The sequence below is a fragment of the Choloepus didactylus genome, chromosome 5 (genome assembly GCF_015220235.1).
Source record: "Choloepus didactylus isolate mChoDid1 chromosome 5, mChoDid1.pri, whole genome shotgun sequence".
NCBI lineage: Eukaryota > Metazoa > Chordata > Mammalia > Pilosa > Megalonychidae > Choloepus > Choloepus didactylus.
Window position 1 is genome coordinate 136,302,818 of NC_051311.1, and position 15,012 is coordinate 136,317,829.

Here is a 15,012-nt window from a genome sequence, read left to right on the forward strand (position 1 = left end):
TCTAGCAGACTCCTCAAGGCAAGGAGCCAACAAAGCTTGCAAAAAAACTTTGGAAAATCCCTGGCCTTTCCACTTGACCCACTGTTCTTGCATCTCAACTTCCTTCTGGGTTCCTGGATTCCCAGTCATGGCCTCTTTGGTGCTGGCAACATGCTGGGCAACTCCTTTTCAGCGTGATGAGCTCCAGATTCTGTTCTTCCTCCCTGCCTGCTTTTGGCGCCTCAGATGACAGTTACCCACCCACCCCCAGCCCAGCCCTGGAGAACCCACCTGATGTGCCAGCCCATGCCCTCTGCCCTTCCCTACCTTGACAAGGAGGAAGGCTTCGATAATTCAAGACGGTAATGTGTTGGTTCTCAAACTTGGGGTGCATTGCATTCTGCTAGGGGGCCTGATCTGTGGGAGTGTGTCCCAAACAGCTCCCCACACGATGAGGTGCACACCAAAACCCTAGAACCACTGGTGTAAGGAGAGAGTGCTCTGTGCAAGTGCAGGCCTTCATACACTAGAATGAGAAACTTCATTAGGTTGAACATTTTTTTTTTAACCTCAAGAGAAGGGAAAAAGGAAATAGCTGATTTGCTAATTATTTCAGATTATTAATCTTGCAGGGTGTCACCACACAGACTCCAACACGGGCAAAGTCATAGACATTGTAGCCCTTTGCTTTTAGTAATTAGTAAAAGAAGATTATATTTCCATTTAGAGGCGACCCTAATTTCTCTACTTAAAAAAAAATAAAATTACACATTAGAGAACTGTTAGAGACCAGGCCTAAATTTTTAAGCAGCTGTCCAAGAAACTTAGGATGAAAGATTTTATAAACTCAGGGTATCTACATTACTCAGCTCTGAATCCAATTCAGCTCAAAAACTAAGAGGATATAGAGGATATAGATATAGATACAGATATAGATATATAGATATAGATAAAGATATAGATATAGATATATAGGACCTTTAAGCTAATTTTAAAAATTAAAAATTGACAGTGATAAGATGCACTTGAAACAACTTAACAGAAAGCCCAAGCAAATTTTAAAACACTTAATGGGAATTCGCCTGCCTATTTTCTGCTATAGTCAAGAATGTAGGCTTTCAACATTGTTGAAAAATCAAACCTGTGTTTGGACTGGATTTGAGGAAGGCAGAAAGGAGTGCTTGTCCAGCCCCAGCCTAGGACATTAAGGCTCCAATGCTGGCCTCAGCTGTCTAGTGAGAGTAGGACCCTAGAGAGACCTGCGGCTCCCCAGGGAGGATTCTGGGCCCAGCACTCCCTCTCTCTCCCACCAACTGGCTTAAGAGAACAAAAGCAGGCCCTCAGAGCCTGGAGATTCACCAGCTGCAGCTTGACCTGCAAGCTGAGGATGGTGGCAGTGTTTGCAGTTGGGGACTTCCAGAATGATAGATCAGTGGCTGCTAGGATCTGAGAGCAGATCAGCAAGGAAGAAGTTCTGATGGGGGTTCAGTCCTCTTAACTCTAAATAGTCAGTGCTACTGACTTTCCTGCAACCAAGATCAGAGGAAAAGAGCATCAGAGGAGAGGTAGGAGTGAGTTACACATGATGACCATGTCCCTGGAAATGTGCGTGCTCTTCATCTGTTCAATGGCGATCATGCTACTCACCTTTCAATACTGTGAGGTTTGACCTTAAAATGAGATAGGTAACAAATGAACGTGCTCGGCATCTTGGAGCACTAAATGGTGGTATGTCAGCTATCTACTGCGGTGTAAAAATTACCCCCACACTTGGTGGCTGAAAACACAAACATTTATTATCTCACAATTTCTGTGCATCAGGGAGCCAGGAGTGGCTTAGCTGGGTGCCTCCGGCTCAAGGTCTCTCGTGACTGGGCTGCAGTCACCTCGAGATGCAACTGGGGCTCACGGATTCACTGCTGAACTCACTCTCACGATTGCTGGTGGGTCTCTCCAGAAGGCTGCCCAGCATGGCGGCTTGCTTCCCCCAGGGTGAGGGATGAAAGAGAGTGAGATCCCAAGACAGAAGCTATGGTCTCCATACTCTCAAGAGGTAACATCCCATAGTCTACTTTTTAGAATAGAATATGCTCTATCATATTCTATTTTTTTAGAAGAGAGTCCAAACTCAAGGAATTGCACAATGCCATCAGTGTGAGGAGACTGGGATCGCCGGAGGCCATCTTTCAGGCTGCCCATCAAAGGTGACCAGTTTGGCTCCAGTTTGGGGAGTTAGCACCAGTCAATAGGACTCCCTGAGGAAAGATTTTTCCAGGTATTGGAGAGGGGCAGAGGCTGAACCAGTTATCTGGGCCATTTGTACCAGTCACAGCCACTTTATATTGGTTACAGTGTCATTAGCCTCATTAATTCACCCATCTGTCCATCCATCCATCCATCCGTTCATCCAATAACCACATATTGTTCACTCCTCTCTGTGCCAGGAATTGCCATGGATGCTGGGAGTGCAACAGTGAAGACCTCAAGCCCAGAGCCCACCTTGATAGAGGTCAGAGTCTCATGGGGGATGTGAACAAGGAAGCAGGCAATTACCACCCAAGGAGGCAGCAGCTCTGACAAGTCCAGTCAGGGCATGACGGCAGCTCATGGTGCAGACTCTCTACTCAGGTTTGGGGGCTAATCAGGGAAGGCTTCCGGGAGGAGGTGATATCTACACTGAGAGCTGAAGACAAAATTAAAAGTTCACCAGGTTGAGAGAAGGAAGGCTAAGGGAAGCAGCCCCTGCAGGAGTAGGGAAGATGGAAGAAACATGAATTTTTCCAACTTTCAGGTGGAAGTCAGAGCAGGGATTCTTATCATGAGGTGCCTGGATCCCTAATAGCCCAGCCCCCGGTCTGCAGCTGTCACAGCCATGGCTGCCCCGTTTCTGCTGCAGCAAGGACAAGCTGGGATGCTGAAGATTCTGCTTCCAGAAGCACTGGCACTTCAAGGACTTTCTTCTACCTGTTCTCTCTCCACAGAATCAGGAAAGAGTGAAAAGGAACTTTCATCGAATTCCAAGAAGCAAAGTCCACCAAAAACCAAGGCAAAAGCTGCTGCGCCTGCTGAGCCACTTGACAACTCCACCTACAAGAACTTGCAGTATCCCAAGTACTCCACACACACCTTCTTAGATTTAAACCTGAATCTCTCAAAATTTAGGAATGCCGCAGCCTTCTTCAAGACAAGGGTCTCCTCAACACTGGGAGAACAGAGTCTGAAGATTAACCTTGTGTCGCCATTGCTGCGTTCTTGCCTGCAAAATAACGTTTGCTAACAGTGGGGAAAAAAGTTTATCTTCTCTCCCGGAGGGGAGTGTCCATGGCACCACCTGGGATCAGGGACCCAGGTCCTTCCATCTTAGGGCTCCACAGTGGGAGCTCTGACCATCTGCATTCCAGGCTGCAGGGTGGAGGAAGGCATGAAGAAGAGGAAATCAAGAAGGTCCTTGGAAGCTGTCAGACAATCCATTTATTCTCATCTCATTAAACAGAACTCACTGAACAGTCACTTGGCCACATTTAGCTGCAATGAAGGCTGGGAAATATTGTCTTTTCTCCAGGAAGCCATGTCCTCAGCTAAGAATGGAAGGGAGGATTCTGCTATTATAGAAAATGGGGAGAGCCAATTTGAGGAATAACTCTCTCACAGCAGACAAAAAGCCGAAAGAAAGCTGGTGTACTAATAGCAGGTAAAATAGACCTTAAGGCAAAAAGCATTACTAGAGATAATGAGTATGATTACACAATTTTAAAAAGATTTAATCCACCAGAAACTTGCATATACTTAGCAAAAAGCTTAAAAATACATAAAACAAGAATTGACAGAATATAAGAAAAAACTGACAAACGGACCATCATTGAGGAAGATATGCAGTGGTTGATAAATTAAGCAGAGAAAAAAATCAATAAAAATAAGAAGACTTGAACAACATAAGCCTACCCTAATGGACATACATAAATGCTCTCCCCAATAACCGGAGAATAGCGATTCTTTTCAAGCACTTAGAAAACATTTATGAAAATTGACTACATTATAAGCCAAAAGTAAGCATCAATAATTTCAAATAATTGGTATGAGTTAAGTCACATTCACTGACTATAATGAAATTAGGTCATAAACAAATAACAAGATAATTATTAAATATCTGTTTGTTTTAGGCATTTTAAAAACATACTTCAAAGTAACCCATAGTCAAAGGAGAAACTTTGATGGAAATTAGAAGATGTTTATGATGAAAAAAATAAGGGAAATATCACCTAATAAAGCTTGTGGTGGTGGTGTTTGGTGGGGAGGGGTAGGTAGGAGTTCTTTGTACAAATTTTGTATTATTTTTGCAACTGACCTTTAAGTTTGAAATTATTTAAAGATAAACACATAGAATCATGTACATTCCTAAATCACAATAAAGGACTTTGTGATTAAAAACAAAAAACAAAAACAACAACAAAAAACTTGTGGAATGAAGGACTGGTATCTCTCCAAATTCAACAGTAACAAAGCAAACAATCTAATTAGAACATGGTCAAAAGACATGAAAAGACATTTCACTAAAGAAGATATACAGATGGCAAATAAGCACATGGAAAACTGCAATGCCATTAGCCACTAGTGAAAAGCAAATTAAAACCACAAGATATCACTATGCCCTATCAAAATGGCTAGAAGAAAAAAACAGTGCCACCCCCAAACGCTGGCAAGAATTTGTAGAAACTAGATAACTTATAGATTGCTGGTGGGAATGTAAAATGGTACAACCACTCTCAAAAACAGTAAACAATTTCTTTAAAAACTAAACACGCAATTACCATTTTCCCAGCAATTGCACTCATGGGCATTTATCCCAGAGAAATGAAAATTTCTGTTCACACAAAAAATGTGTTCGTGAAAGTTTATAGCAGCTTTATTATTGGTGATAGCTAAAAACTGGAAATGACCCAGACATCCTTCATTGGGTGAGTGATTCAACAAACTCTGGAATACTACTCAGCAACAAAAAGAACAAACTGTTGATACATGCAACAGTCTAGATGCGTCTTCAAAGAATGGTGGTAGGTGAAAAAAAGCCAATCCCCAAAGCTTTCATACTGTAGGATCTCACTTATATAACATTCTTGGAAGGAAAAAAATAATAGAACTAGAGAACAGATCAGTGGTTGCCAGGAGTTAAGGAGTACATAGGGATGGGAGGGAAGTGGGCGTAGCTACAAAAGGGCAATGAGAGGGGTCTTCGTGGATGGGGAGGTTCTACCTCTTGACTGTATCAATGTCGATATTCTGGTTGAGATATTGGGCTGCAGTTTTGCCATATGTTACCACTGGGAGAAATTGCCTTATTTCTTATAATTGTGTGCAATTCTCCACATGTGATTCTACAATCTCAAAACAAAAAGTTTAATTTAAAAAAAATCTGGTGGGATACAGTGAAGATAGTACTCTCACAGAGTTAAACACTTACATCAAAAAGAAGAAAGGCTTAAAATTGATTACATAAGTTAGAAAAATAGCAGCATAATAAACTCAAAGTAGAAGAAAGAAAATAATAAAGGAAAGAGCAGAAATTAATGAAATAAGAACAACAAAAATATTCTAGAGAGGATCGACTGAGCTAACAAGTGGTTCTCTGAAAAGGTTAATAACGTTGGCAAACCTCTGGCAGGACTGATTTTGAACAAGAGAGAGAAGATCTAAATGACATGTTAGAGACACAACAAAGGATACAAACTACAGGTGCAGCAGGCAGTAAGAGAAGATTCTAGATGATTTTGTGCCAATAAATTTGAAAAATATATACCATGGACAAATTTCTAGAAAAATGTAATTAACCAAAACTGCTTTAGATGAAAAGATGAAATAGGAAATCTGAATGGCTGAATAACCATTAAATGTTTAAAATGTTTCCACAGTGAAAATTCCAGGCCCACCAAACTTTCAAGGCATGGGTGATCTTACCCAGCTTACATAACCTCTTCTCAAGCAGAGAGAGGGAGGGGGGAGGGGGGAGGGAGGGAGGGAGGGAGGGAGGGTAAGGAACAGACAGGAAGAAAGAAAGGCAGGAGGGGGTGGGGAGGAAATGCTCTTTAACTCATTTCATGAAGCTGGTACAATAATGATTCCAAATCTAGATAAATGCAGATCAAGATCCAAAAATACTGAAAAAAAACAACAACAACAACAACAAAAAACAAAAGCAAACAAGATTCAGCAACGAATAAGAGATTGGGTAGAATTTTTTCCTGAAATGTGAAGTTGGTTCAATGTTAGAAAAACATATTACTGTAATTTACTACATTAACTGATTAAAAGAGAGAGAAACCACACAATCATCTTGATAGCTACAGAATTCAGTAAATTCTAAAACCTTTCATCATAAGGACCCTAGAAAAACTCTTGCATGCTAGCTACAGGAGCAAAGAACTGGAAACAGCACAGATGTCTATGAGCAACAGATTCGATGAATAAAGAACAGCATATCTGTACAAAGGAATTCAGCAGTGAAATTGATAAACTATAGCCACAGACAACAAACATGGATGGATCTCACAATGTTGAGCAGAAAGAGCATGACAGCCACAGTTCTAAAAATTTTTTTTAATTAGAAAAGTTGCAGGTTTACAGAAAAATCATGCATAAAATACAAAGTTCCCATACTACACTATTGTTAACACCTTGCATTAGTGTGGTAAATTTGTTACAATTTATGAAAGAACATTTTTAAAATTGTATTATTAACTATAGTCCACTGCTTACAAGGTTTCACTGTTTGTGTTGTACAGTTCTACCTTTCTTTAAAAAAATTTTTATTCTAGCCATTTATAAACAACCTAAAATTTCCCCTTTTAACCACGACCATCACCAAAACTTTTCCACCAACCCCAAAACAGACTCCGTACAACTTAAGCATTAATTCTTCATTCCTTATCCCCACCCCGGTCTCTGATAACCTATATTCTAGTTTCTGACTCTATGAATTTGCTTATTCTAATTATTTCACGTAAGTGAGATCATACAGTATTTCTCCTTTTGTGCCTGGCTTACTTTGCTCGACATGGTATCTTCAAGGATCATCCGTGTTGTCACATGTATCAGGGCGTCATTCCTTTTAACAGCTGAATAATATTCCATGGTGTGTATATACCACAGCGTAGTCATCCATGATTGGTTGATGGGCACTTGAGTTGCTTCCATCTTTTGGCAACTGTGAATAATGCCACTAAAATACATTTTTGAGGGATGTGCAGCAAACTTTAGGTATTTTAGGGGAATGAAGAACACAAAACACGCAATAATGGCTACTGTACAGTGGGGAAGAGGGTGTGATCGAGAGGGGCCCTCACGAGGGCTCAAAGTTAATGGTGATATTTTATCAAGCTGGGCAGTAGGTACTCAGGTATTCATTTCATTATCATTCTCTACATTGACATAAGCTTAATATATGCTCTTTTATATGTGTGGTACATTTCATAATTTAAAACAAAAGAAAAACTCTCCTTGTCATTCTCTGCATTCTGATAGCTTCACCAAGTCAATCATTTGCCTTTCCCACCATAAATATAGCTTCTGATGGAAACCAGACTAAAGGGGGTGAAAGGAAGAGCCAAGTAACTCTACCTGGGCTTTTCCTATTTCTTTTGGGCCTGAAATCTGTGGGCCAGAGCTAGTTCCATGATCCCTTCAAAATGCTTTTCATCTATTTGAGAAACCCCTGCCTTGGCCAAAATTGATTACCCACTCTACCTTCTATTAGAACCCGCATCACTCACATATGAGGAGATGCTGTTTATTCCATCGTTTTATTGGTCAACTGCTATGTGCTGGCACTAGCTCATTTTCCTTCTTCCCTCATGAGGTGTCTCCTGTAATTACCCTCATTTCTCAGCTGAGGGAACTGGTCACATGGCTAGGAATTGTCCACCTGCTATATTGCCTGTGAGTACAGAAAATAGAGCTGCCACATTTAGGGACCGGAGTAAAGCAAAAATGGGATTTGAACTAGTACCCGGTGCCAAGGAATGTGGTTGTAGCCCTTGTGGGGGAGACAAAACATCTAATGTAGTAGAAAAACCACATTATACCAGCTTTTATGAAATGTGGTTACTGGCTTTGATTTGCCCAGAAATGCATCTACACCCATGTAAGGTCATGGAGAACTGTAACTCTACACACTGCTGTATTTCTTTATAATTACCCAAAGGAAGTCATAGGACTTAAAGACCCAAAGCGTGCTTTCTTTACAAGCCTCACACCAGCCTAAATCAACTGTAACTGTCCTCATGGTTCCAAAGTCTCCTCTTATTAAAATGATCTATAATTTTGATTAGTTTCTATTGCTCTCAGCAGAGCCCTGAGCCTGTTGACTGAATTCACGTTTTTTTTTTCTGAACAGAGGGCTGACTGCTCCTCTGTTTGAGGGGTCCTCTGAGAGAGGAGGGAATTGGGTCTCTAGCCCCAAGGTAATTTGCCTTTTCTGTTATAATTGCTACTTGAGTTACTTTGGCAGCTGTGCAGTCTAATTCATCTCAAACCCATCTCCCCAAGTTCAGTCCTAAGTAGGTTTAAGGTGAGGAGAGGGGCTCTGTGGCTTTGGATTCTACCTGTTCATAATGATTGTGGCTACCTATTGAGCACCTACTAAGTACGGTTAGAGGTGCTCTGTATACATTTAATAATATATGATTATTAATCCACATTAAAGATAAAGAACTGAGACTCAAGGAAGTGGATCATGTTGACCAAGTTCACAAAATTAAGAACAAGGTCCCAGAAGCCAAATTGGGATTTGAGCCCAGATATGCGAAGCCCTCTTCCCACTACACTTGGAATCTTTATGAGAATTGTTTCTGATAGGTTGAGTCTAACAAGCCAACTGATACAATTCCACATCAGTATCAGAAGCTGTGGATCAATCCTCTGGTGCCCACTCTACACGATGCGGGAGGCAAAGGGCCAATCTCCGTCAAACACTTGCACGCTTCTGGTGCTGAAGGCAAGGTGGTGTTTTTGTCTTATCACCGGTCATATATACATGGTATTTTACATATTTTAGTATGTGTGGGTGTGGATGTATACATAGCGCTAAAGGTTTGGAAGAAGCTTTTAATTCAAAATTGGTGTATGCTAAAAGTTAAAATGGTTGCATTAAAACAATGTAACATTTTCATTTGAAAGTCGATTGGGGCATGGATTCATTTCAATATTTTCACAATATCATCAGCTCTATAGCTGGACAAATAAATAGATAGACCTATAATATCACCATTCAAATGATTAAAAAGAAATAAAATGATGCCAGATGTTTATTTGAAAAAACCCATAGAACACATTGAAAACAATTCCTATTTCTGCAACTGGAAATCGGAATTGATCATTACTGGGCATTAAATGTGCGTATGTTTTTCTGAAGTTCCTAAATCTATTTAATTTCTATGTTGACAGAGATATTAGACAGCTGTTTGAAAATCTGTCTCTCTTTCCTGAGCTACGAACAAGAAATCTTTATGGTAAGCCATGAAATGTCAACGAGAGCTCTTCAGTGTACTAATCATCGAGCGAGTGGGATGCGTGCGGCTGGAAGCAATAACCTTCACTTATGTCCTGAAGAGTCTAGATCGTCCCATGTGCACCCCCTTAAGACATGGCTGTTGGAGGCATCTCAGAAGTGCTCCCCCGCAATGCTGGGCATGGTGATTAGAGTCAAAGAGGATGAGTTAGGAGACGTGTTCCCCATAAATGGCTGCAGCGGTGACTCACTGTGCACCCCAGGGCAATGTTCCCTAACCCTCTGCATCTATTACCCTATTACCTTATTCCTTATCTTATCCCCAGCCATCCCCCACCCTTGAATGGGATCAAATGCTTCAGTTGTGGGAGAGCCGGTGGCACCAGGGGCAAGACAAAAGGACACCAGCCTCATTCCTTCGGAGGCTTCTATGGGCAGGCTGGTGAACTTGCTAATCTGTGTCATCCTAGCATCACTTAGCCTCTTGAACAGCATTCCCACAGCCAAAATAGAAGGGGGTGGGGGAACCCACCTTTGAACACAGCGGTGCTCATTGTAGTGTGGTTTATAAAAATGAAAAAAAATAAAATAAAGTCTAAATGGATTAAAATAGGAAAATGATTCAGGAAAGAATGCTAGAATCACACAACGGATTACAGCATACCCATTCAAAATGAAGTTTACCAGAATCAGAAGTTCAAAAAAGAAAAAGCCCCTTATGGCACTACCTTGTCGTGTCTTCCATGACCAAACTTTGGCCTTTTTCTGTTATGATTGCGAACCAGACTTTGTCAGCACACTGCAGGTGGATCCATTTCTCGGGAATGGACATGCATTTTTTAACCAAGTTTGTAACATGGATATATTAAGGCAGAGTACCAATTTATGATTTTATATGCAGAAATCTGTTCCATGCCCTGGAACACTTAGACTGGCATAGCCATCATGTTTCTCCCCGGAGCGTGTTTACTTGCCCCAGGTCACGTGCTTGTCAATGTCCATCTTATCAACACTATGGGCACAAGCCTGGTGTATGTGCTCCGTGTCTGCTGGCTGGTGGTGTTCGTGCTTCCCCTCGCCCTCCTCATCTCATGAGGGCATAGCGGTGCCATTACCCCCTCTCTGCAAATGAGCAAGCTAAAGCAGGGTTCAGTAGCAGTTGAAGCAAATCGGTAAGCAGCAGAACCAGAGTGAGGATGCAATTATTGGAGAAACTAGAATTCTCAGTCCACATCCCCACACCCATCTCCTGCTTGGCAGACCCCTGGGGAAAGTTGCTCTGTGAATGTGCAATGGCAACATTGCAGGTTAGAGAAATTGAACATTTAAATGCATCAGGAAAAACAATTTGATACATTCGTCTCTTGATAGGGTGATCTTGCCAGGAGGCGGGAACGTTTGAGGTTCATTGGTGAAGACTCCCTCAGCCCTGAATAAGGAAGAGAAGCTATCATTTACTGAGAACTTGTGTGACAAGCCCCCATCTAATCTTCATCATAGCATCGTGACGTAGGTGAAGCCTTTCCTCCTCCACCCCATTTACAGAGAAGGAAAGGGATACACAACGAGGGTTAGCAACTTTCCCCGGGGCTCCAAAGCTCATGGGTTCAAACTGGACAATCCAACTCCAAGGCCATGTTCTTTACCTTGGAGCTCCACCCCTTACCCGGGAGACGCCTCCCCTGGGATGGGAGGGCAGCCCAGCACTGGCCTCTCCTCTGCTCCCTCTAGACTTCCCTTCCCATCACCACGGCCCCCTCATTCGGGGGTCAAAATCACAGCCCTGCTGGCCCCAGAGCCTTTCTGCCTCTTGGTGACTCTCCATCTCCTGGCTCAGAGCCACTATGCTCTGACTGGAAAGTTTTACTCTCTGAGGACAAGGTTATTTTAATAATTTACAAGTTCTTGGAGGAATTGCCTCATTGTAATTCCCTAAAACTGAACTGGAAACAAGTTATTAGCCTTTTCTTTTGAGTAACCCAGGGAAATGCTTATGATATAATGTTGAATAAAACAAAGCAGGATCCAAAATTGTGTGTGTGATGAGATTGCAGTTATGTTGAATAATAGTGTGGGTACAGCCTCACCAAAGTGCTTATGGTGGCTTTACTTTGGTGATGGGACAATGGGTGTTTTTTCTTCCAAATTTTCTACGGTGTCATGAAGTGATAGCTATTATTTATTGTTTATGTTGTGCCAGGTCCCATCTCATGTAATCCTCCAACAACACAGGAGGCACGTGTTACTATTCCTATTTTACAGATGAGGAAATTGATAGGCAAATTAAAAAACTTGCCCAAGGTCCCTCTGTGACTATGTGGCAGAAAAGGAATCTTGAGTTTGTTTTAGTACAAATCACATCCTCTTAACCAGTAAAGTGATATGGCTGCTCATAAAGAACTTTTGATTTTTTAATGATTAAATTTTTTTTTTCCAAGCCATACAAAGTCATGCTGAAAACAATATTTTCTGGATTGTAAGCTATAGGATAACTTGCTTGCTGTTATCTCCCTTGTTTGCTCACTAATTTAGGAATAGAATCCCTGTTGGCAGAGGAAAACTGATTAACTAGAATTCAAGGAATCTCAAAATGGCTTGCCTAATCTTCTTGCTTTGAGTACTCAATAAAATGTATTTTGCTATCTAATCAGAGCTTATATCAAATAGAAAATTTATTGAAATCTAGGCAGTATGAAGAATATCCAGAAGTATAAGCCCTTCAAGGAACTTAAATTTTAGCTGAGCTGATGGAAGCATAAATACATGTAGCATTTATAACAGTGTATGACAGTAATACAGGAAATGCCACAAGGTAGTGAAGGATGAATCTCAGAGTGAGGAAGCCAGAAAGCTCTGAGGAAGACTGGTCACTGTGTGGTGATCCCAGAAGGCTTCCTGGAGGAGGAGGAACTTGAGCTCAGTTTTGAAAGATGCTTACCGTGTGGAGCAAGTGGTGAGTGGATTCCCTTAGAAGGGTCTACACCAGGGGATAGAAACAACCTCCCTCCCCATCTCATGGTGTGCTATGAGATCCAAGATATGTTCAAGGAAGTTGTGTGTCTCAGAGGAGCCGGTGAAAAAGACAGGACCCTGGAGAGGCAGGGAGCAGGCAAGTGTTGGACAGATGGAGGGGGAGAAAAGAAGATTCCAGAATAACAGTGTCAACCAGAGTGAATCTGCGTGAATTTGGGGTTTTAGAGTCATAAACATCTTACTCCTGTGTCAGAGACATTGTGGTGGCACAAGGAGGCCAAAGGCAGAGAAAAATCTGTAACTGGCTCCTGGCTTTCTTTTGTCTTTCAGAAGAACTATAAGAGAAGCTGCTGTGTGGTGGAGAGAATGTTCCTTACCTTTCCCTTACCTGGCCCACTGGAAGGAGAGTAAGGGTCACATCTGCAGCCATCCTGTCCCTGAGCTTCATCAGCAGATAAATTGGCTTTCTCTCTGAAGGCCATCAAAAGGAAAAAAAAAAAAAAGTGTCCAGAAACTTGTAAGAACCTAGCAGGCCACTGCAAGTACCCTATTCATTCTCCTCAAGAAGGAAGTAGAGGCAGGTGGTGACACCTTGCACAGAGCCAGCTGCCCTGTAGAGGGAATGTGCCCTGGAGTCAGGCTGCCTTGGCTCAAACCCCAGCCCCCCACTGACTAGCTGTGTGACTTTGAGCAAGTTCCTTTCTCTCTCTGTGCCTCCGTTTCCTCACCTGTAAAATGGAGCTAACAATTGAACCTATCTCACAGGGTCACTGTAAGGATCTGTTGAGACAATACATGACTGATATTTAGGAATGCTCAAGAAATGTTGGCATTTGTGTTAGTATTGATATTAGCATGGGTGAGAATGGCAATCACTTGAGCAGTGTGAAAGGAGCACTGGTGGTGATTAGAGCAGAAGAAATAAGAGCAAAGGGAGAACCATTTGTAATTTAAGGAGAGCAAAAGATGGTGATTTCTAGGGTCATTCAAAGACAAATCAAATGTGCTTCAAAAATCAGTCGTCTCGATGCAATGCTGCATCAGGAAAAATGTTTCAGGCACAGAAGGGATGGATTGAGCAGAGGTCATAATTTGCTTGGTATCCGGGCACAGAGGCCTGCGGGCTCCCTCTGGGCTATCCCCATGACAAGGACGGTCGGAGGGGCTCTCCTCTGATCAGGGATGGCAGGCGGAGAAGTGAGCTAAATCAAAGGACAAAATTTTGAGGGAGACCTGGGAGACGTAAGAGACGGGTTGTGGGACACTAAGAAAAAAAGGCGAAGGGCTGGAGCTCTCCACGAGAAAACATTGAGAGGAAACCAGCATTGCTGAGACAAGAAGGAGGGCTTGCCTCAGAATAAACAGCAACTTTGCCCGGAGTCCATGGACAAAGAAGGGGAAGGAGGGGGTGAACTTCCAGAGATGAGAATAATGGCCCATGGTCTCTTCTCTCTCTGCTTGGCTCTTCTCTCCTTATCATCTGCCTCCTCCCTCTGCTCCCGCCTTCTGCAGCTCGGACAAGGCCCCACAGCTCCCTCAGGGCATCCCTTAACCTTCTGTGGCCACAACTACGCCTGTCACTTTCCCACATACAAAAATACAAGTAAAACCCACTAAAGCCATAGAATACACAAGGCTGAAAAGATGCCAAGGAGTCTGTTCTAGTTTGCTAATGCTGCAGAATGCAAAACACCAGAGATGGATAGGCTTTTATAAAATGGGGGTTTATTTCACTACACAGTTACAGTCTTAAGGCCACAAAACGTCCAAGGTAACACATCAGTAATCGGGTACCTTCACTGGAGATGGCCAATGGTGTCCGGAAAACCTCTCTTAGCTGGGAAGGCACATGGCTGGCGTCTGCTCCAAAGTTCTGGTTTCAAAATGGCTTTCTCCCGGGATGTTCCTCTCTAGCAAGCTTGCTCCTCTTAAAAACGTCACTCACAGCTGCACTCCCTCCAGTCTCTTTGAGTCAGCATTTTTATATGGCTCCACTGATCAAGGCCCACCCTGAATGGGTGGGGTCACACCTCCATAGGAGTATCCCACCGAAGTCACCACCCACAGCTGGGTGGGGCATATTCCAAGCAAATCTAACCAGCACCAAAACGTCTGTCCCACAAGACCACAAAGATAATGGCGTTTGGGGAACACAATACATCCAAACCGGCACAGAGTCTGAGAAAAGATAAAAGAAGTGGAAAGCATTTTACGGCAACAGCTGGGTTGAAAAAGTGAGACCTTTACTACATGTGAAGGAAGCTTGCATAAGGCTCTCCCTGCTGGTCCTCAGAGGGAGGCAGGCAATTAGACACCCAATAGGGGTGTGTGGGAAGATACAAGATGCAACTTCCCTCACAATGGAAAGTCTACCGTGTACCAAGAGATATAATTTGAAGTTTACAAATGCCAGATATGTGAATGCTTGTGCTCACTTGAAGAACTACAGAGGGACATAGGTCATCTCAGAATCTGGCACCTTTTATGGCTATAGTACTATATATAAAAGATGGCAGAAGTTTGGAAAAAAGAAATTGGAGGAAAAATAATTAAAAGGGAAC

At 42.4% G+C, this 15,012-nt stretch overlaps 1 pseudogene; it reads left to right on the forward strand.

Moving 5' to 3' along the window:
- The first annotated feature begins 2,851 nt into the window (after positions 1 to 2,851).
- Positions 2,852 to 3,200, forward strand: LOC119535456 (annotated as a pseudogene).
- Positions 3,201 to 15,012: the final 11,812 nt, after the last annotated feature.